The sequence below is a fragment of the Piliocolobus tephrosceles genome, chromosome 16 (genome assembly GCF_002776525.5).
Source record: "Piliocolobus tephrosceles isolate RC106 chromosome 16, ASM277652v3, whole genome shotgun sequence".
NCBI classification, from domain to species: Eukaryota; Metazoa; Chordata; class Mammalia; order Primates; family Cercopithecidae; genus Piliocolobus; species Piliocolobus tephrosceles.
The window spans coordinates 51,567,553-51,591,578 of NC_045449.1; the positions used below are offsets into that span (position 1 = coordinate 51,567,553).

General features: G+C 48.4%; 1 long non-coding RNA gene and 1 other non-coding gene across 2 annotated transcripts; both read right to left on the reverse strand.

Moving 5' to 3' along the window:
- Positions 1–2,867: 2,867 nt before the first annotated feature.
- Positions 2,868–24,026, reverse strand: LOC111537262. Its single transcript, XR_002729956.3, has 4 exons — positions 24,003–24,026; positions 19,618–19,686; positions 9,418–9,509; positions 2,868–3,995 (listed from the first exon to the last, which is right to left on the reverse strand). It is a non-coding gene; the product is annotated as an uncharacterized LOC111537262 (long non-coding RNA).
- LOC111537725 lies at positions 16,355–16,461 on the reverse strand. Its single transcript, XR_002730091.1, has one exon. It is a non-coding gene; the product is annotated as a U6 spliceosomal RNA (small nuclear RNA).

Here is a 24,026-nt window from a genome sequence, read left to right on the forward strand (position 1 = left end):
TTTTTTTGTATTTTTAGTAGAGATGGGGTTTCACCATGTTGATCAGGCTGGTCTCAAACTCCTGACCTCAGGTGATCCACCCACCTCAGCCTCCCAAAGTGCTGGGATTACAGGCGTGAGCCACTGTGCCCGGCCCAATTTCATGTGTTTTAGTATATCCACAAAGTTTTGCAACCATTGCTACTAATTCCAGAACATTTTTATCACCCCAGCAGGAAACCCTGTATGTATTAGCGCTCACTTTCTATTTCCCCACAGTCCCTCTCCATCTCTAGATAACCACTTCCCTACTTTCTGTCCCACCGGGCTTGCCTATATTCTGGTCATTTGCATGAAAAGATTCAGACAATATGTAGTCTTCTGTGATTGGCTTCTTTCACTTAGTGTAATGTTTGTGAGATACGTCCATGTTGTAGTGTATGTCAGTGCCTCACTTCTTTAGGGCTGATATCCCATTGTATCAATATATCTCATTGTGATTATCCATTCATCCATTGGTGGATATTGGAGTTGTTTCCACTTTTTTGGTTATTATAGATAATGCTGCTATAAACGTTCATGCACAAGTTTTCGTGTGGACATGTGTTTTCACTTCTCTTGGGTATACGCCTAGGAGTAGAATTTGCGGGTTATGTGGTAATTCTATGTTTAACCTTTTGGGAAACTGCCAGATTGTTTTCCAAAGTGACTTACTTTTTTCCTTCTTTTAAAATTGTATAAAATATATGTAACATAAAATTTGCCACCTTGGCCAGACACAGTGGCCCATGCCTGTAATCCCAGCACTTTGGGAGGCTGAGGCAGGCAGATCAACTGAGATTGGGAGATGGAGACCAGCCTGGCCAATATGGTGAAACCCCATCTCCACTAAAAATACAAAATTAGCTGGGTGTGGTGGCATGCGCCTGTAATCCCAGCTACTCGGGAGGCTAAGGCAGGAGAATCACTTGAACCCAAGAAGCAGAGGTTGCATTGAGCCCAGATTACACCATTGCACTCCAGCCTGGGCAAAAATAGCAAAACTCAGTCTCAGAAAAAAAAAAAAAAATTTGCCACCTTAACCATTTTTAAGTAAGAGTTTGGTGACATTCAGAAGCTCTTCTGGGCCTCCTTAGTGCTCCCCTGCCCTGGTGTGTGTTTCTTTTTTTTTTTTTTTAGATAGATTCTCACTCTTGTCGCCCAGGCTGGAGTGAATGGCACAATCTCAGCTCACTGCAACCTCTGCCTCCTGGGTTCAGGCGATTCTCCTGCCTCAACCTCCCAAGTAGCTGGGATTACAGGTGCCCGCCACCACGGCTGACTATTCTTTTTTGTATTTTTAGTAGAGATGGGGTTTCTCCATGTTGGCCAGGCTGGTCTTAAACTCCTGACCTCAGGTCATCCACCCTCCTCGGCCTCCCAAAGTGCTGGGATTACAGGCGTGAGCCACCATGCCTGGCCTACCCTGGGTCTTAAAGGTGAGTAGAGAGCCTCTAGAGACCAGACTGTTCTCCCAAAGCCCCAGAGCAGTTTCCCCAGTAGAAGTGCATCTCAGTTTTGGGCCTTGGACAGCAGGTCCTTCTCTCTGTCTGTTCCCTCTCATGCTGACAAAGTCCTCCCCCTCTCGTCTTCCTGTTACTTCAGCTTCTATTCCCTACTGGTTTTTGTTTTTTGGTTTTTGTTTGAGATGGAGTCTCTCTCTGTCGCCCAGGCTGAAGTTCAGTGGCGTGATCTCAGCTCACTGCAACTTCAACCTCCCGGGTTCAAGCGATTCTCCAGCCTCAGCCTCCCCAGTAGCTGGGACTACAGGCATGTGCCACCATGCTGGGCTAATTTTTGTATTTTTTGGTACAGACAGGGTTTCACCATTTGGCCAGGCTGGTCTCAAACTCCTGATCTCAAGTGATCCTCCGGCCTCGGCCTCCCAAAGTGCTGGGATTACAGGTGTGAGCCGCTGTGCCTGGTCTGTTCCCTGCTGTTTCTAGCGGAGGTCCCGTGGGAGCGTCCCTGCTGCCTCAGATCTTGTAGTTCCTTCCTCCATTCCTTACTTCTGGTGTCCTCCTCTGCCCCTGGGCTGGGTTAGCCTTGGATCTGCCAGAGACGGTCTTGTTTGAAGGACAATGCTTGGTTATCTCCTTGTGGGGGCCTATGTCTCTGAACAGTTTTCTTCAACTTGTCTCTTTGCCTTTCATTGTCATCAAAAAATGTTCCTCCTTTCATCTTGTCATCTGCCTACAGTGACAAATAATCCTGTTACGAGTTCCTGCCATTTACACAGGCCATGCGGAGTACGCGTTTGTGAGGGGGAAGGATGGTCAAGTGTCAGCAGCAGCCCCAGGGGTTTGTCGGTGGAAGGATGAAAAAGGTGAAGGGTCATCTGGTCCCAAGGCCCTGGTGACAGTAGCCTCTGTTACTCTGCAGCAGCCAGCGTAGGTGACCAGAATGTCACTGAGGGTAGGCACTAAAAAGCCTCAGGAGTGGCTGGATACAGTGGCTCACACCTGTAATCCCAGCACTTTGGGAGGCCGAAGTGGGCAGATCACGAGGTTGGGAGTTCAAGACCAGCCTGACCAGGGCTGCCCCTCATGGGCTGTGGACTTTGGACTTTGGATAGGCATAAATAAGAACCGGGACTATTTCCAGGAGGGGATTTGGGGGTGGGAGTAAAGCGGGGAGGAGGTAGGGCTCAAACACCAAGCTTTCTCGGGTGTGTCAAGGCAAGAGAAACTTCCGCGGTATGTGGCGTCCCCACCTCTACTCCATCAGTGTCTTTTCTGGGAGTGAGATCGAGAGGAGAAGGGGGTCCCGTCTCAGCAGGAAGCCCAGGCTGCCCCCCCAGCCCAAGGGGAGGGCACTGACTAGGCAGGATCTGGCAAGAGGGAAGTTCAGGGTGCAGATTTGGGTCCAATTCAGCTTGTGACCAGAAGAGAGATCATAAACTGGGATCTCACATCACCATTCCATAAACTGGAATCCTATGGTTCCCTTGAGAACTGCCTGGACCCCCAGGTCAACCATGTGGGCTGGAAAGGAAGTAAGTTCTGGCAAAGGGACCTTCATACAAGGACCAAAGCCGTGGGAACCACACTTCAATTCGTGACTTTCAGCGTATCTTGAAAGCGCTTAGATGGGGAAGATTTGGAAAGGCAGAACTGCTACTGCTGCTGCTGCTGCCTCTTCTTTCCATTTTGTGTCTCAGCTCAAAGACTGAGCTTCTCTTTACCCTCTCAGCCCAGACAAATATCTTGTTTTGCCTTTTTCGCATTTTTTTTTATTTAAAGAAATTTGGAGGCTGAATTGGGAGGATCACTTGACCCCAGAAGGTCGAGGCTGCTGTGAGCCATGATTGCACCACTGCACTCCAGCCTGGGCAACAGAGTGAGACCACGCCAAAAAAAAAAAAAGACAAAAACAAAACATAAAAAAGGAGTCATAATAGTGGAAATGCTCTGTCTTGCCCCGAAAATGAATGCTGCAGGGAGCCAGGTCTGCCACTCTTGGCTGCTCCGCAGGTTGCTTCTCCAGATGCAGAAATTGGGAGAAGGTACCTGTGGCCCAAGGCTGAGGTCTGCGGGGGGCCTGCTGCTGTGGCTCACCTGCTGACCAAGGAGGATGAGATACGGCCCCTCACTGGGGTCTGAGGGCACAACCCAAGCCACCCTGAAGGGATACGTGCACAAGGAGCTCTCAGGAGAAGTCCCCGAGATGGCCTGTTGGAAGGCTCTGATGGGAACATTTCCTTCCACCTTCAAGAAAGAAGCAACATGACCCTGAAGAATGCAGCCCAGAGAGATCCAAAGGGTCAGAAGCTCTGGGGTGAGTCTGGTGAGCTTCCTAGGGATGCCACAGACTCATCTCCACCTTGCCCTGTGGTCTGGCCCTGCCTCCTGGTGGAGCCTGCCCTGTCCCTACCCTGACACTTGACCTGTGGCTGACAGTGGGCCACCTCTGCTCCACTCAGGCTCTGTGGCCGGGGGTCTGCAGCTTCTCTGGCATTTCTCCTCACCACCTGGGTCCTGCAATGGAAACAGTCTCATTCAGCTGCCCCAGAGACTCACAAGTCCTTTACTCATTCAGCAAGTATTTTCCAGCCCCTGCCATGTGTCGGGCCCCTGTTAATTCTATAGTAGTATTTGTTGTGGTAAATAAAATTGCCTTCATAGTGATGTCATGGTGGAGGGAGGAACACTCAGAGAAAGAGGCTGTCTCTGAGCCCACAGAGCTCCCACTGCTATTTCTAAGAGGCCAGCAATATGTCTTTGCATTTCAGAAAACTGGGTCTATTCAAGAGACAAAGATGGATGGAGGTCAAAATGGCAATGGATTTGGAGAACAGAGTAGGGGTGGGGATAGAGTAGGATGGAAGTGAGAGAGGGGTGGAGAGGGAATAGTGGGGAGGTTGGTGATGGGGAGGGGACAGGATAAGGAACAAGATGAGGAAGGGGGAAAGTGGAGTTGGAGTGGAGATGAAGATGAAAGTGAGGAGGGCTGGATCATCCTCTGGCCTCTCCTACCAAGCACCCTCTACACGATGCAAAGGAAACTTCATTCACTCACCGGACATTTCTGGGACTCTTCCTGAATGCCAGACGTGCATTGGTACAGAAAAATGACTCTCTTCATAAAAGCTCTTGCCTTTAAAGAGCTCAGAGTCTGGGCTGCGGAGAGGTCTTTTTATAAACAAAAACACTGGCCGGGCGCACTGGCTCACACCTATAATTTCAGTGCTTTGGGAGGCTGAGGCTGGTGGATCACATGAGGTCAGGAGTTTGAGACCAGTCTGGCCAACATGGTGAAACTCTGTCTCTACTAAAAATACAAAAATTATCCAGGATTGGTGACACGTGCCTGTAGTCTCAGCTACTTGGAGGGTGAGGCAGGAGAATCACTTGAACCTGGGAGGCAGAGGTTGCAGTGAGCCGAGATCACACCACTGCACTCCAGCCTGGGCGGCAGAGCGAGACTCTAAAACCAAACAAACAAAAAATAAACAAAAATACTTAGATAAGAGCTATGAGCTGGGTGCAGTGGCTCACACCTGTAATCCCAGCACTTTGGGAGGCCGAGGTGGGAAGATCACCTGAGGTCAGGAGTTCAAGACCAGCCTGACCAACGTAGAGAAACCCCATCTCTACTAAAAATACAAAATTAGCTGGGCATGGTGGTGCATGCCTATAATCCCAGGTACTTGGGAGGCTGAGGCAAGAGAATCACTTGAATCCAGGAGTCAGAGGTTGTGACGAGCCAAGATCATGCCATTGCACTCCAGCCTGGGCAAGAAGAGTGAAACTCTGTCTAAAAAAAAAAAAAAGAGCGATGACAGACTAGTGGAGCATAGAATGAGGAGCCATCTATTCCTAGTGGGAGTCTGGGAGGACTTCAGAGAAGAGGTGATAGTTATGTGTGTTTAATTGGATTCATTTATTTATTTCAATTAGTAATATATTCATATGTTCAAAATCCTAAAGGCACAAAAGAACTTGTGTCTGGTGATGGTTGCACAATTCTGTGAATGTACCAAAAACCATGGAAACCATTGAATTATATACTTTATTTTATTTATTTATTTATTTATTTTGAGACAGAGTCTTGCTCTGTCACCCAGGCCGGAGTGCAGTGGCGCGATCTCAGCTCACTGCAAGCTCTGCCTCCTGGGTTCACGCCATTCTCCTGCCTCAGCCTCCTGAGTAGCTGGGACTACAGGCGCCCGCCACCACGCCTGGCTAATTTTTTTGTATTTTGAGTAGAGACGGGGTTTCACCATGTTAGTCAGGAGGGTCTCGATCTCCTTACCTGGTGATCAACCTGCCTCGACCTCCCAAAGTTCTGCTATTACAGTCGTGAGCCACTGCGCCTGGCCTGAATTATGTACTTTAAATGGGTGAATGATACAGTATGTGACTTACAGCTCAATAAAATTGTATTTCAGAAAAGAGTTTGTGTCTCCATCCCACATCTGATTCTAGTCCCTCCCTGAAGTCAAGTAATACGGTGAGTTTCTTCTGTATCTTTTTCACTGGGAGTCAGGGAGTGACATTTGAAGTGGTGAACGAGTTGAATTTAGTCAAGTAGTGGACTGTGGAACACAGTGTTCTGGCAGTGACAGAGGCATGAAGGCTCGTGGTTCTGTGAATACCCCAATGGCTGGAGAATGGGGTCAGGGTGGCAGAATGGCAAAGGCTGATTGGGGTTGGGGTGAGCAGAGCCTTGGAGGCCATGCAAGGCAGTGTGTACTTTATCTGTAAGCAACGATGATCCAGACCTTTAAGCTGCATGAAAAACAATGTGACAATAATTTCAAAACACCCAAATCTCCCTCCAACATCCCGTTGTCATTCATCTAAGTGAAACTGCAGTTCTTGTCTCTGTGCACTCATGTGTTTACCTAGTTAGGTAAGTACAATCTAAATACCCTTTTGTATTCTACTTTTTCCATTTAATATTAGTCATAAGCATCTTTATAGGTTGTCATGTAATACTCAAATGGATTTTTTTTTTTTTTAATTTGAGATGAAGTCTCGTTCTGTTGCCCAGGCTGGAGTGTAGTGGCGTGATCTCGGCTCACTGCAAACTCCGCCTCCTGGGTTCAAGCGATTCTCCTGCCTCAGCCTCCCTGAGTAGCTGGGATTACAGGCACCCGCCATTGTGCCCAGCTAATTTCTGTATTTTTAGTAGAGACATGGTTTCGTCATGTTGACCAAGCTGGTCTCGACCTCCTGACCTCGGGTAATCCACTCGCCTAAGCCTCTCAGAGTGCTGGGATTACAGGCATGAGCCACTGCTCCTGGCTAAATGGATGGTTTTTAAAGGATAAGAGGTACTCTATCAAGTCGATAGTAAACAAATCATTCCCTGTTGGGCGATTGGGTTGGTTCCAATTTCCTATCAAGTGGAAGAATGACCCCATTGGATCTTGGCTTTGGACAATGGCTTTTACATGGCCAACTCACCAGCTCAGAGCTAAAAGGGACTCAGGGAGTCATCTGGGTTCATCCTTATGGTTTCTGTGGCCATCAGTAAGCATCTGAACCCATTTCTTCATCTGGAAAATGATAATGTATTTAAATCACTCAAAAGCTTTTTAGGCCTTGGTAGATTTCTCTGACACTGGAAAGCCCATCCACAGCCTACCTGTTATGCATCAAAGGAACTATCTGAAGACACTGGGGTCCTGGCCAGGCAGAGTGACTTATGCCTGTAATCCCAACATTTTGGGAGGCTGGGGCAGGAGGATCACTTGAGGCCAGGAGTTCAAGGTCAGCCTGAGCAACAGAGTGAGATTCTGTCTCTACAAAAAATTTTTACAATTAGCCAACCATGGTGGCACATGCTTATAGTTCTAGCTACTTGGGAAGCTTGAGGTAGGAGGATCAAGTGATGAGCCCAGGAATTCGAGGCTGCAGTGAGCTATTATTGTACCACTGCACCCCAGCCTGGGTGACAGAGTGAGGCCTTGTCTCAAAAAAAAAAAAAAAAAGACATAAGACTTTGAGGTCCAGATGGGCTCTCCCCATATTCTGGCCTAGAAAAGTGTCCCCATCACCCTCTTGCCTTCCTTGGACAGATGGCAAAAGAGTGTCTGGGGCAGATGCACTCTGGAGGCTCAAGAGGAAACATTTGGGGCTGCCTGCAGTAGTGCTGAGGCTGCAGTTTAATTTTCTTTGACATCAGTGGTAGAATTTGTCCACTAGGGGCTGGGCGTGGTGGCTCACACCTGTAATCCCAGCACTTTGGGAGGCTGAGGTGGGTGGATCACCTGAGCTCAGGAGTTCGAGACCAGCCTGGCCAACATGATGAAACCCTGTCTCTACTAACAATAAAAAAAAAATTAGCCGGGCATGGTGGTGGGCGCCTGTAATCCCAGCTACTTGGGAGGCTGAGGCAGGAGAATTGCTTGAACCCAGGAGGCAGAGGATGCAGTGAGCCAAGATTGCACCATTGTACTCCAGCCTGGGCAACAAGAGTGAAATTCCATCTAAAAAAAAAAAAAAAAAAAAAAAGCCGGGGAGATAGCAGGTCCCAGATAGACAGACATGGCCCACTGACTGGCTTGGCCCAGGGGAGATGCCGCTGGAACAAGAAAACCTCTCTGATGGTTCTTGGAAGTGGGAGCTGGCCCCAGGCCCTCTATCTGCCCCTTATCTCCCTCGCAGAGGCTGCTGCTTCTTTACTCAGACTATCTGGCCCCACCTACAGAGACCTCATAGCTACAGAGACCTCATCATATGAAGGGAAAGAGGTTGTAGCATTCTCAGTAGGGCCCAGGTCTCAAATACCTCCCTGCTGCATGTCTCATATACTTTTTTTTTTTTTTTTTTGAGGCAGAGTCTTGCTGTGTCGCCTAGGCTGGAGTGCAGTGCCACGATCTCGGCTCACTGCAATCTCTGCTTCCCAGGCTCAAGCGATTGTCGAGCTTCAGCCTCCCAAGTGGCCGGGACTACAGGCATACACCACCAACCCCAGCTAATTTTTGTATTTTTAGTAGAGACGGAGTTTCGCCATGTTGCCCAGGCTGGTCTCGAACTCCCGAGCTCAGGCATTCCATCTACCTTGGTCTCCCAAAGTGCTAGGAATACAGGCATGAGCCACAGTGCCCGGCCCCTTATGCCTCTTAACTTTACATCTCTGGGTCAGAATACGATGGGGAACTTTCCCTTTCTTGAGGACCTCCAAGGAATGTGATGTCTGTCAATCCCAATTCTCCTATTGAGAAGGAAAAGCCAGTACAGGACAGACTACTCTGGGCCAGATGATTTCCATCTTTGCTTCACTTAATCCTCGTAACAACCTTGAAAGGCAGATGTTAATTATACTCATTTCACAGATGCAGAAACTATAATTCAGAGAGATTAGGAAACATGCCCACAGTCACCTGGCTGGTAAAAGGTGGGGCTGGGAATGAATTCAGATCTTTGCAGAATTATACCTCATGGCCTTCCCTGGGCCATGGCTTTTTCACTGCCTGGAAGGCCTGTTTGAAGAATTAAATAAGGTATCAGACTGGTCTGAATATTGTAAGAAAAAAGAAGGAATGAAACAAGGTGATGCTTGAGAAACCTTTGGTACCGGATCCATATTCAGTGACCCTCGCAGAGCAAAGTCAACACTCAAACGACAAGGGCAGAAATACGCACAGCTGCTTTTCACAAAGGTGCTCAACCTTGACTACACATTGAAATCACCTGGGAAGCTTGTAAAATTCAACATACCCGGACTGCACCTCAGCCTAATATGATCAGAGCCTCTGGGGGCAAAGCGCAGACATGACTGGTTTTTACATTTCCCCAGGTGATTCTACTCTATAGCCAAGATTGGGAGAACTCTGGAGACGGTAGTTCAGTTTCAAGCCTCCCAAGAGGAAGCTGACTAGAGAGTCTAAGACATAAAGAATGTGTCCATCAGAAGGTGCAGAAAGGGGCCGGGCACAGTGGCTCACACCTATAATTCCAGCACTTTGGGAGGCTGAGGCAGGCAGATCACTTGAGTCCAGGAGTTCGAGACCAGCCTGGCAACACGGCAAAACCCTGTCTCTACAAAAATACCAAAAAAAAAAAAAAAATTAGCCAGGATGGTGACATGCACCTGTGGTCCCAGTTACTAGGAAGGCTGAGGTAGGAGGATCATTTGAGCCTGGGAGGCAGAGGCTGCAGTTAGCCAAGATCATGCCACTGCACTCCAGCCTGGGTGACAGAGTGAGAAGACCCTGTCTCCCTCAGAAAGGGAGCATCACAGAGCCTGCCCTGACAGTGACAATCAGCCACATCTAGAGCAGAGGACCTGGCCAGGGCCAGGACACAGCCCATCCTAGAGGCACTTTAGCCATGGACATGGAGGCACCAGGCCCTATTGAAGCTATCTTGTGACCAACTGCTGGTTCTGATGCCCAGCTCGACAGGCCAGCTTCCCACCACATCATGGTGATGGGAAGAAAACAGGCACATCACTTTCATCTCTTTTTGTAAATGAACTAATTGACATTCTAATAAGAATTACTTTTGCTTTGACAGTTACAGTAAATCAACAGATTGACCTTCAGGTGTAATTTTGGTAAATATAGACCTTCCCTGAAAGACAATTCCCGTTGGTGAGCTGAGGAATCTGGTTTCTGATTCAGGCTTATCCCTTGGACTGGGGTGAATTCACCAAGAAACCATCTTGAGGTATCCTGGGAGATGTCAACCAGCCTCGTCTGATGCAACCAGCCTAGCCACGAACTTTATGTTTAACTTTCAGAGCAGAGACTCCATGTCAGCAAATTCCTCGCCTCCTTCCCCCTTCTCATATAGTTTTGGCTTTTTGTATTGTTTTTTCTTTATCTTTATCTTTATTTTATTTTATTTTTTTGAGATGGAGTCTCGCTCTGTCACCCAGGCTGGAATGCAGTGGCGCGATCTTGGCCCATAGCAACCTCCACCTCCCAGGTTGAAGCGATTCTCCTGCCTCAGCTTATTGAATAGCTGGGATTACAGGTGCCCGCCACCATGCCCAGCTAATTTTTGTATTTTTAATAGAGATGGGGTTTCACCATGTTGTCCAGGCTGGTCTTGAGCTCCTGACCTCAGGTGATCCACCTGCCTCGGCCTCCCAAAGTGCTAGGATTACAGGCATGAACCACTGTCCCCGGCCTGTTTGTTTTCTGAGACCAGGTCTTTGTCACCCAGGCTGCAGTACAGTGGCTCAATCTTGGCTCACTGCAGCCTAAACCTCCTGGGATCAAGTGATCCTCCCAACTTAGCCTCCTGAGTAGCTGGGACTGTAGGCGCATGCCACCACCACTGGCTTTTTTTTTTTTTTTTTTGAGACATGGTCTCACTCTGTCACTCAGGCTAGAGTGCAGTGGTGTGATCACAGCTCACTGCAGCCTCGACCTCCCAGGTCCAAGCAATCCTCCTGCCTCAGCCTCCTGAGTCACTGAGATTACAAGTGTGCACCACCATACCCAGCTAATTTTTAAATATTTTGTGTACACAGAGTCTCCTTATGTTGCCCAGGCTGGTCTTGAACCTTGAGGCCAATGGATCTTTCTGCCTTGGCCTCCCAAAGCACTGGGATTATAGGTGTGAGTCACTGTGGCTGGCCCCCTCCTATAGTTTTTCCCTGGCCAATATCCCTCTGCAGAGCTTCTCACTCTCTGCAGGGAATATTAGGTCATTCACATACCTGGGTTCAGGCCCTACACTGCAGTCATCCTGATGCTTACACCCCAGACACCCCAGATGTGCGTCCTCCTTTGAACAACCCATTCCCACCCACTAAGCCTCTGCCCATGTGTTCTGACTCCTCCCTCCCTTCCTTCTTCTGCTTCCTTCCTCTTTCCTCTTCCTTCTTCATCTAGTGACAGCTTATTCACCCTCTAAAACCCAGCTCGAATCCCACTCTCTACCTTTCCCTGAATATTATTTACTATGTTCTTTCTGCTCCCGTAGTACTTTGGACAGAACTCTGCCACGGAGGTTCGCACACTGAACTCTAGTTCCTTGACCACGTGTGTCCTCCCCTCACTCCCCTCACTGAACCTGGCTTTGGTGGCCTGGTGCCCAGCTTGGTGTCGTGCCCATGTGTGGATGCTTAAATACATCTTTGAAATTTGAATAAACAGTAAACATTATTATATATGAGTCGTTTTTCCCCTTTAAAAGCCACATCATATCCATTTTCGCATTGGACTACTTCAGAAGAGAAGATCTAAGGACATCCAAAGATCCTAAGTGAAAAATCACCCTGGCTGCTTGGGTCAAGCCAGGACACAGGGCTAAAGGGCAGCACTGGTGCGCTGAGCCCAGGCGTTTGCTTTCCAGATGAGACCTGCACTGCCTGGACCAGCAACGCAGCAGAGGTAGCAGGAAGCGGGAGATGGAGCCAAAGGGTTTCTGAGCAGGTGGTTGCTGGCAGATCTATAAATCCATTCCCCACAATGGGCTGTCACTGAAAGAGCCCAGGAGTAGCCCAGAGCCTGGAGGTAGACCTGAGAGGGCAGAATGTGAGAAGATTAGAAGCATAGGCTAGGCCAGGCATGGTGGATCATACCTGTAATCCCAGCACTTTGGGAGGCCGAGGCGGGTGGATCACCTGAGGTCAGGAGGTCAGGACCAGCCTGGACAACATGGTGAAACCCCGTCTCTGCTAAAAACACACACAAAAAATTAACCAGGCATGGTGGCACATGCCTGTCATCCCAGCTACTCGGGAGGCTGAGACAGCAGAATCGTTTAAACCCAAGAGGTGGAGGTTGCAGTGAGCCAAGATCGCACCATTGCACTCCAGCCTGGGCAGCAAGAGAAAAATGCCATCTCAAAAAAAAAGGGACCATCCTGGCTAACATGGTGAAACCCTGTCTCTACTAAAAACACAAAAAATGAGCCGGGCCTGGTGGTGGGCGACTTTAGTCCCAGCTACTCGGGATGCTGAGGCAGGAGAATGGCTTGAACCTGGGAGGCAGAGTTTGCAGTGAGCTGAGATCGCGCCACTGCACTCCAGCCTGGGCGACGAGCGAGACTCCGTCTCAAAAAAAAAAAAAAAAAAGAAAAAAAAAATCATGGACTAGAAATTGGACCACTAAATAATATAGAATTTGACATGTGGGTGGAGAGGGGTGTTTTGGGGGCTGCAAATCAATAATGTTCTCCTCAATCTGCGTAAGCAGAGGCAATGCGGTATAGTGGTTTACAGTGTGGCTTCTGGGGTTTGGATCCAGCACATGTGACACATGTGACCTTGAACAAGTTATTTAACTTCTCTGGACTTCACTTTCCTCACTTGTAAAAGGGGAACAGTAATAAAATCTACCTCAGGATTTTTATGAAAATTAAATTAGTAAATCCATGTAATTTTTCAAAACAAGTCCCTGGCTTATAGTAAATGCTCAGTGAATGTGAGCTATTATTTAATATTTTATTAAGTAGCATCTACAAGGTGTTTCTGTGACTGTGTAAGGAAATCACGGTGGCTCACATCTGTAATCGCCATACTTTGGGAGGCCGATGCAGGAGGATCCCTTGAGCCCAGGAGTTCAAGACCAGCCTGGACACCACAGCAAGACCCTGTTTCTACCAAAAAAATGTTAAGTTAGCCAGGTGTGGTAGCAAGCACTTGTAGTCCTAGCTACCTGGGAGGCTGAGGCAGGATGATCTCTTGAGCCCAAGAATTCACGGCTGCAGTGAGCTATGACGGATTGTACCACTGCACTCTGGCCTGGGCAGCAGAGCAAAACACTGTCTCTAAAAAAAAAAAAAAAAAAAATAGAAGGAGCTGGGCATGGTGGCTCATGCCTGTAATCCCAGCACTTTGGGAGGCCGAGACAGGCTGATCATGAGGTCAGGAGATCAAGACCGTCCTGGCTAACACAGTGAAACCCCGTCTCTACCTAAAAATACAAAAAAATTAGCTGGGCATGGTGGCGGGCACCAGTAGTCCCAGCTACTCGGGAGGCTGAGGTGGGAGAATGGCGTGAACCCAGGAGGCAGAACTTGCAGTGAGCCAAGATCGCGCCACTACACTCCAGCCTGGGCGACAGAGCGAGATTCCATCTCAAAAAAAAAAAGGAAAGAAAAAGGAAACCACCTGAAAACGTAGTGGCTTAAAACAGCAAACCAATACCTTGCTCACAATTCTGTAGGTCAGCAATCTGGCCCAGGCTCTGTTGGGCAGTTCTGCCAGATTCTCCTGGGATCGCTTCATGGATCAGCCACGTGGACTAGGGCTGGGTAGTCTAAGACCTCACACTCAGCTCTGGTGACTGGGGGTGGCTGGCAGGCTGCATGTTGTAGCAACCTGTCTCCAGGAGGCTTCCCGGACTTCTCCCCTTTGTGAGTTGGGGTTCTAATCATAGCCCAAAGAGGGTAAGCCCTAGCAAGCAAATGCTTTTCAAGCTTTTACTTAGATCACATTTGCTTTTTGTTGTTTGTTTGTTTGTTTGTTTTTCTGAGACAGTCTCACTCTGTCACCCAAGCTGGAGTGCAGTGGTGCAATCTCAGCCCACAGCAATCTCCACCTCCCAGGTTCAAGCAATTCTCCTCCCTCAGCCTCTTGAGTAGCTGGGACTGCAGGTCCCTGCCACTGCGCCGGACTAATTTTCATATTTTTAGTAGAGACGGGGTTTCCCCATGTTGGCCAGGCTGGTCTTGAACTCCTGACCTCAAGTGATCCACCTACCTCAGCCTCCCAAAGTGCTGGGATTATGGGTGTGGGCCACTACACCTGGCCTACTTATATCACATTTGTTAATGTCCCATTAGCCAAGGCAAGTCACAAGATCAAGCCCAGATTCAAAGGATGAAGACATAAACTTTGTATCTTGATGGGAAGAGAGGCAAAGTCACAATGCAAAAGAGCACACGTCAGGGAGGGGAGCATTTTCATAGCCGTGTGAACAGTCTGCTGTACTGGGCACCAGACATGTAAGCAGAGCTCAGTTCTGGAGGCTGGAAGGAATGCTTTCTTGGCACTCAGGGCTCAGGATGGCAGGTTAAGATGCAAGCAAAACCATTATAATGCAAGGTCTTAATGCAGTAAGTGCCCCAACATAGGAGTTCAAATCAGACAGATCTTTTGCAGCTAATGAGGGGTGGAGGTCAATGGGTTGAGAAGGCTTTATTTCCTTGACCTTGAAGTGTAGTTAGAATCTGGTCATACAGAGATGGGGAAAATGATATTCCAGGTGGAGGAAAAAGCAAAGTTGGAAAAACCAAGGCAAGTTTGGGAAATCCAAACTTATCTAATATATCTGGTGTGTGGCCATCAAGGGGGACTGCAGGGCATAAAACTAGAAAGATAAGCTGGTGTCCAATGTGGGTGAGCTTGTGTTTGAACTTCATTCTGTAGGCAATGGGGAGCCACTGAATATTTCTCAGGTAACAAGTGAGAAGAACCGTATTGTAAGAAGACTCCTTGGCCTGTATTCTATAGGATGGCTTGGGGTGGGAAGCAAGAAGAGGAGAGGTGATCACAGGTAATGAAGGGACTAGGGGACGTCTAGGCAATGGGGTTGGCCAGGGGCAGCACGAGTACAAAGTATCTGGACAGATCCTGATGAGTGACTGCAAATGGGGTATGAAGAGCTGTCAAGGTTGGCTCTGAAGTTACCAGGCTCCCTGCCCAGAGGATGACAGAGAGGAGGAGATTCACTTACAAAGCAGGAAAGTCTGAGCAAGAACAGGTGTGAAAGGAACCTATGGATGTGAGGACTGTATGGGACATCCGGTTGGTGTCCAACCAAGATCCAACATCATGCTGAGGAAGGAGGAAGAAGAGAAAGGAGAGGAGACTTTGTCAGAGCAACACTGAACACAGGGTTTCAAGGTGGTTGACAGTCAAGTATCAGATGTGGCCAAATGATTAAGGAAGAAGAAAGATGAGTAGAGGCCAACCAGCTGACTTGACAATGAGGAGGTCACAGGTGACTTCCTAGGAGAGCACAGGAGGCTGAAGTCTCCAGGCTTTCTTTTTTTTTTTTTTTTTTTGAGACGGAGTCTTGCTCTGTCACCCAGGCTGGAGTGCAGTGGCACGATCTTGTCTCACTGCAAGCTCTGCCTCCCAGGTTCACGCCATTCTCCTGCCTCAGCCTCCCAAGTAGCTGCAACTACAGGCGCCCACCACCACACCCAGCTAATTTTTTATATTTTTAGTAGAGACGAGGTTTCACCGTGTTAGCCAGGATGGTCTCAATCTCCTGACCTCGTGATCTGCCCGCCTCGGCCTCCCGAAGTGCCCAGGTTTTATCTGTCTGTCTGTCTGTCTGTCTATCTATCTATCTATCTATCTATCTATCTATCTATCTATCTATTTATTTGAGACAGAGTCTCTCTCTGTCCCCAGGCTGGAGTGCAGTGGTGTGATCTCAGCTCACTGCAACCTCCACGTCCTGGGTTCAAGGTATTATCCTGCCTCAGCCTCCCGAGTAGCTGGGACTACAGGTGCATGCCACCACTCCCAGCTAATTGTCGTATTTTTAGTAGAGACGGGATTTCACCATGTTGGCCAGGATGGTCTCCATCTCCTGACCTCATGATCCCCCCTCCTCGGCCTCCCAAACTGCTAGGATTAGAGGCGCGAGCCACCATGCCTGGCTCCCAGGCTTTATTTTTATTTGTTTGTTTGTCTCACTCTGTCACTCAGGCTGGAGTGCAGTGGTAAGATCTCAGCTCATTGCAACCTCTGCCTCCTGCCTCACGTGGTGCTCCCACCTCAGCCTCTCAAGTAGCTGGGACTACAGGCACATACCACCACACCCAGGTAATTTTTGTGGGTGTTTTTTTGTGGGTTTAATTTTTGTGGGTTTCTTTTTTTTTTTTTTTTTTTTTTGGAGAGATGGGGTTTTGCCATGTAACCCGGGCTGGTCCAAGCTTTATTTTTCATATTTATTTTTAATTTAATTTTTTTTTGTATGGAATGCTTCACGAATTTCCATGTCATCCTTGTGTAGGGCCCACGCTAATCTTCCCTGCACCATTGCAATTTTAGTGTATGTGCTGCCGAAGCGATCACTGAAGTCCCCAGGCATTGAGGAGGGAGCAACAGGCATCCTGCTCTCTGGGATTCAAGGTTGGAGAGAACCCCTGGACTTACATGACCCTAGTGCTAGCCTCTCTTTCCACTTCACAACCACTGGAGTGAATGAAATGTTAAAAATAAACACTGCTGTTCCTTTCCACCCTAAAGAAGAGAGGCACGCTAGACTCTCCCTGCTGCTCTCCCTGTCTCTGGCCTGCTGGCTAAAGATCAGGCACTGCCAGGCAGACAGGCGCTGGCGGGACAGGCGGCTGTTTACTTGCTAGTAGAGCACTGCTGTGTTTTCACAGCTCAGAATAGCTCTATAGCCAACCCCAGGCCTGGGGACCTAGGAGCCTCACTGTTTATTTTCATGACAATTCTGGGCCTCACCTCTTCCCTTCTCTGAGTCAAGGTCCTTATTTGAGAACTCTTAGAGGGGGTAAGGTGTGGGTTAAAGGGTCCAAGACTACTAATTTCCTAATTATCTTTCCCAGCTGGCTCTGGAAGAGGGAAGAACTAATAACTGACTGTACAACACTGGCATTTTGGTTGGGATGGAATTTCCTCTGCTTTTAAAGAAAGAGTTGATTAAAGGACTGCATGGCCAGAGCCAGGGGGCAAGAAAATGTGGGAATGAAAGTGGGTAGAAGGGATGACTCCAATCTGGACTGCGGCAGGTTCTGTGTAGGGAGCTTTCACTAGAGAATTGTGGGGGCTTCTCTGACTCATGGTGCCCCTAAGGTCAGGCTGGGTTCTGGCTGCCCTGGTGTTTAGAAGGTATTCAGGAGTAGGGGGAAGACTAGCTTCACGGAATACTCTTTTGAACTCTGAATCTTTTTAATAATGTGAGTGTATATTACTTTTGAAAATAATTTAGGCTCACTCCTATAATTCCAGAACTTTGGGGGGCCGAGGCAGGTAGATCACCTGAGGTCGGGAGTTCGAGACCAGCTTGGCCAATATGGTGAAACCCCCACCTCTACTAAAAAAAAAGAAAAAAAAGCAAAAATTAGTCAGGCCATGGTGGCATGCACCTGTAGTCCCAGCTACTCGAGTGGCTGAGGCACAAGAATCGCTTGAACCCAGAAGGAGGAGGTTCCATTGAGCCAAGATCATGCCCCTGTACTCCAGCCTGGGCAACAGAGTGAGACCCTATCTCAAAAAAAAAAAAAAAGAAAGAAAGAAAAAGCCTAGGCATGGTGACTCATACCTGTAATCCCAGCACTTTGGGAGGCCGAGGTGGATGGATCATCTGAGCTCAGGAGTTTGAGAACAACCCGGGCAACGTGGTTAAACCCCATCTCTACTAAAAATGCAAAAAGTTAGCCGGGCATGGTGGCGTGTGCCTGTAATCCTAACTACTTGGGAGGCTGAAGCAGGAGAGTTGCTTGAACCCAGGAGTCGGAAGTTGCAGCAAGCAGAGATCGCACCATGGCACTCAAGCCTGGGCAATAGAGTGAGACCCTCTCTCAAAAGAAAAAAAGAAATTAATTTTTAAAATACGACTGCGTTTATTTTTTTCTTCTGACAATCATTAATCATTTACTTCTGTTAGATAATTCAAAGCCAGGCACCACTTCATTGGAGTTACGTTCAAAGGACTGCCACTGCTCAGAATATCAAAGCTGAAAGGAGGGTGAGGGTCCCTGGGTCTCATTTTACAGTTGACAAAAGCAAAACCCAGAGACTCCAGTGACTTGGCCAAGGTTGCACAGCTCTTTAATTTTATTTATTTTATTTTTAAAACCCAGTGATGCCCATGGCGGGGTTACGGTTTCCTGGGCTGCCTGCTGGAGGCTTGGAAGTGTTTCTGAGAGTCTCCTAAGGAGAAGGAAGAAGCACCTTCTGCCCCCTGCCCACCTCCTACCCACCAACCCCCACCTCTCTCCCGTCCACAACCAGGCTGAGCAACAGCTGGGAAATTGATGACTTGGTTTCTTTCCCTCCTTCTTTAGTCTGTCTCAGTTCTTCCAAAGAAACCTTGAGTTGAAGCAAGGAGGGACAGCGGTTTGGGCTTAGTTCAAGTCACACTTCCCTTCTCTCCTCAAATAGCCCTTCTTCGCCTCTGGCATACAGACCAGGACCAAGGGGAGCCTTTTAAAAATAGTCCTGACCACACTTTTGCAGGTTTGCTTCCCTTGCCTCTGCCTCTGTAGTGCGCCATCAACGAAGTTTAACTCCTGGCAGGAAGGATGAAATCTGACAGCAAGAATGTTTCTTAACTTCTTTCCCTTGCCTCTGCCTCTGTAGTGCGCCATCAACAAAGTTTAACTCCTGGCAGGATGGATGAAATTTGACAGCAAAAATGTTTTCTAACTGCAAAGGTGGTTTGGCACCGCAAAGGGTTGATTAAGAATGGGAGAAGAGGTTGGGCGCGGTGGCTCAAGCCTGTAATCCCAACACTTTGGGAGGCTGAGGCGGGTGGATCACTTGAGGTCAGAAGTTTGAGACCAGCCTGGCCAACATGGTGAAACTCCATCTCTACTAAAAATACAAAAAATCAGCCAGGCGTGGTGACATGCGCCTGTAATTTCGGTTACTTGGGAGGCTGAGGCAGGAGAATTGCTTGAGCCTGGGAGGCAGAGGTTGCATTGAGCTGAGATCATGCCACTGCACTCCAGCCTGGGCAACAGAGCAAGACTCTGTCTCAAAAACAAACAAACAAACAACAAAACAGAAAAGTCTGTCATCTGTTTGTGAGGGAACTAGTTAAATGTTCATGGAAACAGGTTACTTCTTGGAGGGAACAACAGCTTCTTTTGGGGAAGGAGGCTAAGCAAGAGGGAGGTGAAGAAGAGGAAGGGCAGTTCGTGCTTCCCATGAAGGTTCTGGTGACTCATTTGATTTTGGAAGAAGGCAGGCCATGGGATGGCAGGAGGAAGGTGTCTAGTGGGGAGTTCTGAACTGTTTACAATGCAGCAAATGCCTTCAGATTTTCTTCTGTGGACAAAATGTGCAACCCATCCTGAGACTCGCTCCATGCTTCCCCTACCTGGTCAACAGATGCACAGTTCAAGGTCCTGAAGCTCAACTTTCTCACTGTGCCAGAGAGAAGCCAGCCCTTTGCACTGGCGAACAATGATTAACCCACCTCTCCCTCCAGCTGTTTTTCTCAACATGTTTTTCTAAAACATAAACTGGGTCACTCACTTAGAAGGTGACAGCAGTTGATCTGGCCAGTTTCCCATGTCTACTGTGAAACACTTCCTCCATTGATCACTTGGTAAGGGGGGAAAAAAAAGCATACAAAAGAAAAGTAATTAAAAACAAAAATAAAACTGTACATTTTGCAGTTTGGGCTGTAGCCCTGCTGCTCGGACGAAACTGTGAACCGGAGCTAGGTTTTGAATCCCATCTATAAGTAATGCAGACAACACTCATTCTAGGCCAGGCGCAGTGGCTCATGCCTATAATCCCAACACTTTGGGAGGCTGACACAGGAGGACACTTGAGCCCAGGAGTTACAGACCAGCCTAGGCAACAAAGCCAGACCCTGTTTCTACAAAAAATGCAAAAAATTCTCCGGGCGTGGTGGCACGGGCCTGTAGTCCCAGGTACTGGAGAGACTGAGCTCAGAGGATCACTTGAGACCCAGGAGGTTGTCAAGTGGTTGCAGTGAGTACTGATGGGACGACTGCACTCCAGCCTGGGCAACAGAGTGAGACCCTGTCTCAAAAAAAAAGACCCATCGTAGGATGATAACTGAGTAAAGGAAAGGTGGCTCCTCTCTCAACAGAATCCAGACCCCCCACCTAGAATAGAAGATTCGGCTTCAGGTAAAATCAGACTTTCTTTCTGGTAGTAAATGCAATTTTTGGATGAGGTGTGTGGTAAGTTACAGCTCCTTTTCCCTCTTTGCTTTCTCGTCTGCAAATAAAGTTGTTCGAGTGAATGAGTCAACCTTGCCCTGGGAGAAGGTGCCAGGGCCCTGGGCCCAGCTGCACTTATCAGCAGACCAGACTGTACTTCCTGGCATCCTTCCTCCATGTTCTTCTCAAGATCCAAAGCCTCTGGATTTCTAGTTGTGGGGAAAATGCCTGAGGAGCGGCTTGCTTGGGTACCTACCAAAGAGGAGTCCAAATGACTTTCCATCCTCATTCCTTCCCCAAATTGGCTGACCATGTCCCTAGACGGCATTAACGAATCTTCTCTACCGAGGACAGAATAATAGGGAACTCACTGATATTTCTACAAAGGAAATCAAAAGATGTCACCCCAAACTATGACTCCCAGTCTAATAAGTACTTTTTTTGTTCGTTTGTTTGAGACAGGGTCTTGCTCTGTTGCCCAGCAGGAGTGCAGTGGCATGATCACAACTCACTGTACCTCCCGGGTTCAAGTGATCCTCCCACCTCAGCCTCCCGAGTACTGGGATTACAGGTGCCCGCCACCTCGCTGGGCTAATTTTTTTTGGGGGGCGGGGCAGAGTCTTGTCCTGTTGCCCAGGCTGGGGTGCAGTGATTTGATCTTGGCTCACTGCAACTTTCACCTCCTCGGTTCAAGCGATTCTCCTGCCTCAGCCTCTTGAGTAGCTGGGATTACAGGCATGTGCCACCACGCCCGGCTAATTTTTGTATTTTTAGTAGAGATGGAATTTCACCATGTTGGTCAGGCAGGTCTCGAACTCTCGACCTCGGGCGATCCAACCGCCTCAGCCTTCCAAAGTGCTTGGATTACAGGCGTGAGCCACTGCACCTGGCCAATTATTGTGTTTTTTGTAGAGATGGGGTTTCACCATGTTGGCCAGGCTGATCTCAAATTCCTAAGCTCAAGTGATCCGCTAACCTCAGCCTCTCAGAGTGCTGGGCTTACAGGTGCGAGCCATCGCACCAGGCCATGACTATATTAAATAAAAAACCCTTGAGAGGTTTTTTTTGCCCTTGGGAGCCTGGAAGTGATTTTTTTTCCCCTATCTTTTGCCTATAAAGATAGGACTGGCCGGGCCTGGTGACTCATACTTGTAATCCCAGCACTTTGGGAGGCCAAGGCAGGTGAATCACTGAGGTCAGGAGTTCAAGACCAGCCTGGCCAACATGGCAAAGCCCCATCTCTACTAAAAATACAAAAATTAGCTGAGCCTGGTGACACACACCTATAATTCCAGCTACTTGGGGGGATGAGGCACAAGAACTGGTGGAACCCAAGAGGTGGAGGTTGCAGTGAGCTGAGATCATCCCATTGCACTCCAGTCTGGGCAACAAGAGTGATACTCTGTCTCAAAAAAAAAGAAAAAAAAAAAAGGACTGACTTACAAGAACAATTGTTGTTCTTCTTCCTTTATCCCATTATCCATTACAGGAAAGAAGACCAAAAATGTAGCCATAAAAAGAGTCTCAACATGACCCTTTTTCAAGATAATGACTGTCTCTGAGAACCATTTAAAATCCAGGGAGAACTATTTACAAGTTAATTTCTGTTCCTTGATCCAATCATTCTCCCTCTGCCCTTCGATAGAATTCCTCTTCTCCCCCTTCCCATGACCTGTTCTTAATAGAATCCAAGCCACCCATTCTTTCTGTAACCTCAGGATGGTGGATGAGCTTCCATACCTCACTGGGAAGTTGGATCTTCATTCTGAAGCCTCCCATGTATACATGTTACATACATTTGTATTCCTTTTCTCCGATTAATCAATCTGCCTTGGCCGGGCGCAGTGGCTCACGCCTGTAATCCCAGCACTTTGGGAGGCCGAGACGGGCGGATCACGAGGTCAGGAGATCGAGACCATCCTGGCTAACACGGTGAAACCCCGTCTCTACTCAAAAATACAAAAAACTAGCCAGGCGTGGTGGCGGGCACCTGTAGTCCCAGCTACTCAGGAGGCTGAGGCAGGAGAATAGCGTGAACCTGGGAGGCGGAGCTTGCAGTGAGCCGAGATCGCACCACTGCACTCCAGCCTGGGTGACAGAGCGAGATTGTCTCAAAAAAAAAAAAAAAAAAAAAATCAATCTGCCTTATGTCAGTGACTTTTTGGCGAACTTGTAGCTTGTCACTTACATAAGGATCCTCCAGTTTACATAGTTTTGTAAATGTCAGGCCACCCTGTCCCACTAGACCACCAAAGTCCTGGAAGACAGCTGGGATTTAACTTTTTTTTTTTTCTTGAGACAGTCTCGCTCTGTCACTGAGGCTGGAGTGCAATGGCAGGATCGCCACTCACTGCCACCTCCACCTCCCAGGTTTAAGTGATTCTCCTGCTTCAGCCTCCCGAGTAGCTAGGACTACAGGTGCCCCCCACCATACCCAACTAATTTTTGTATTTTTAGTAGAGACGAGGTTTTACCATATTGTCCAGGCTGGTCTTGAACTCCTGACCTCAGGTGATTCGCCCGCCTCAGCCTCCCAAAGTGCTGGGATTACAGATGTGAGCCACTATGCCCAGCCTGGCTTTTAACTTTTAATTCCTCAGAGAGCCAGGCATGGTGCTTTGCTCAGGAAGCGTTGGTTGAATTAAACCAGAGCACTTCTTGAAAAGGGAAAAGAACAGGAATTACAGGGAGATGGCAGGAACCCCTCCCTGGAGATGGTTCTTTAAATGAGTGGATTCTGCAGGGTGCTGTTGCTCATACCTGCAATCCCAGCATTTTGGGAGGCCAAAGCAGGAGGATCACCTGAGGCCAGGAGTTCGAGACCAGTCTGGGCACATAGAGAGACCCCCCCCCTCATCTCCACAACAAATAAAAAATTAGCCAGGTTTGGTGGTGTGGGCCTATAGTCCCAGCTTCCCAGAGGCTGAGGCAAGAGGATACCTTAAGCCCAGGAGACTGAGGCTGCAGTGGGCTGTGATGGTGCCACCGCACTCCAGCCTGGGCAAAAGAGTGAGACCCCATCTCAAATAAATAAACAGATAAACAAGTGGATTCTCAGCAAAACTTCTAGCCACTCACCTCATATATCCACAAGACCTTTGAGAATCCACAGTGTCTTGATGCAGTCAGCTTTCTAACAAGCTGGGGCTTCACCTGTTTTCCCACAGATAAAAGTGTGCTGGAGGAAGCAGAAAGGGGCTGGCAGGTGGAAAGGTGAGAACTAGCTCATCATCTCAAGACTATGAGGTTGCTCTGGTCTAGAGGGTCCCCCTGCCTGGTGGCCAACGGCCAGGAAGACTCCCACTGCCCCGGATGCCCAGAGTGGGACGTCAGCTCCATCACTTATCAGCTTCTCATCTATAGGGGCATTCTCCCCGAGGCTTCTCAGAAAATACGGCCCTCCATTTGCTCCCCATGTGCTGAGCACATGATGACAGAACCCCTCCCGACTCAGAGACCCTGGCTCCTCGCTGCCCTGCCATGACCCAGACAGTGGCCTTTGTATATTTTTTTAGACTCACCTTGACTCACCTCAGACCATAGAAACTCTCATCCCAGAGGTCACTGCAATAGTTACTCCACAACAGAGGCTTATCTGGGTAGAGGGAGGCTCCCTACCTATGGCCCAGCAGCCCTGACAGTGCAGATCACATATACCCCATGCCCCAGCACTGCCTGCCATGCATGGGCTTACTTTGTACCCACCCACAGTTACCACCACATTACCTGCTCTCCAAGGTTAGGCGTGGC